General features: G+C 39.5%; 1 protein-coding gene across 1 annotated transcript in view; it reads right to left on the reverse strand.

Moving 5' to 3' along the window:
- Positions 1 to 1,845, reverse strand: part of ZNF804B (zinc finger protein 804B) — a 626,682-nt gene that overhangs the window by 575,453 nt on the left and 49,384 nt on the right. The window lies entirely within an intron of this gene.

The raw sequence follows: 1,845 nt of genomic DNA on the forward strand, positions 1-1,845 counted from the left end.
GAGGCCCCACCCCCGATAGCAAAAAAAAAAAAAAAGTGAATGGTGGCGGTGAGGAATTACAGCCAATTTTTATGTACCATACAATAAAGAATGATTAGGTCATTTCTCTGCCTCCATGTTCTGGATAATTTATCACAATATTATTAAAAACAGATCATTAGTTTGGATAACATAAACCTCAGGGGGAAAATGGTGCTCTTGGGTTTAATTTGCAAAGACTGAATGAGAGTGTTGTCTAACATTATTGCTTTAAAAATTATTGTTGACTTGATTGATATACAAGGCACTCATGCTGGAAAAAAAAACATTTTGTACACTGTGAAGACATTCAATAATTGGGACCAGCAGATACTGTAATGGTTAGATTGCTGAACTCCCACGTGGTGAACTGCAGTTCGAGTCTTGGACCCAGCAGCTTAAAGCTCACACTAGCATTTGTATGTGTGAGTATACTCAAAAATCCCAAGAGGAGAATGGAGGAATAGGGATTACAGCATGGCCATCCCCTCTGGGTGGTGGTGGGGGATGATTTCTCACTTTCTCTCTCTCTGTCTCTCTGGTGAATGCACATGCCCTATAGCAAAACTCTCTCTTAAAAAATAAAAAAGATGTGTAATGATTAAATGTAAATTTAAAACTATAAAATAAATAATCATTAAAACTCATGTGAATGTAATTTTAAGAAATAGTCTCTCTCTCTCTCTCTCTCTCTCGAAATAGAACTTTAGAAGGTGCACACAGCGGGCAGCACAACAGTACAACACAGTACTCCATGAGGCTGACCACATGGAAAAGTTTCAGGTTTGTGTCCAGAGACTTCCCTGAATATGCTGTGCTGGGGACCAGCCTCACCATGGGTGGGTTATCTCGACGGAATCGGCGAAGGTGAACAGAAGACAGAGGCCTTGGTGCCTTTTCATGCACGTCCTTTGCTGGACACCCCTCAAAGATCTCTCTCTGAGGAGTGACAACTGCTAGGAATTATTGTGCCTTTTTATTGAAAATGTGATACATGCAAGTAAATGGGTGAGGGGCAGTAAAAGATTTACTCTAAGGAACAGGGTATACAAAGCATGGAAGCAATAATTATAAAACATGCTGTTTGTCTTGTCAGATTAGGTAAAATCAATCACAGTTTTTAGGATGAGGAAGTCCATTTGTTTGTTGTATCTTCTTCTTAGATCTTGATTACTGGGAAGGGTCTTTTGAAGAGGGGGCTTGCAGGATGTTTGATAGTTTCAGTCCCGGGGCCGGGCCAGGGCGATAACATTGCTGGTTGCAAAGACCTAGATAGAGATCTTGTCTTGTTAAGTAAAGACACAGTTAATACATGGACTATCCATATATTACAACAATAGAAGGTGAATCTATGATCTATATGGGAAAGGAAGATGATTTTGTAGCTCAGGAGACAACACAGAATGTTTTATTAGCAGTTTTTCATAGTCAACAGCACATAGATGAGAAACTCTTTGTAGTTGAAAGCTACCTGTTGCTTTAGATAAGAGCTCCCAGCCAAGGTGGTTAATCTTTCTCTGGAACCCTCAGGTTTGTTCATCCTGTCATTCACCAGTCAGGTTTTTCCTTTCTTAAAAAAAACCATGGGTTTTTGTTTTAGTTGCTGAGTCTGTCAATTAGTGAGTTCTTTTGTTTTATCTCTGGGTAGATGTGCTGACTTTGCCTAGCGGAGCTAACTTTGGCCTGTAGCTTTAACAAGGGGTATTTACATAAAACTAGCCTTAAACTTAGTTTTCATATGCTACTGATGCTGCTTTGGCTTATACTATTTTGACCTAACATATGTTAATTTTGGCTTAGACAGACAAGTGGGGGAGTCTCAAACTT

The sequence above is a fragment of the Tupaia chinensis genome, unplaced genomic scaffold (genome assembly GCF_000334495.1).
Source record: "Tupaia chinensis unplaced genomic scaffold, TupChi_1.0 Scaffold148587_1, whole genome shotgun sequence".
Classification (NCBI taxonomy): domain Eukaryota; kingdom Metazoa; phylum Chordata; class Mammalia; order Scandentia; family Tupaiidae; genus Tupaia; species Tupaia belangeri.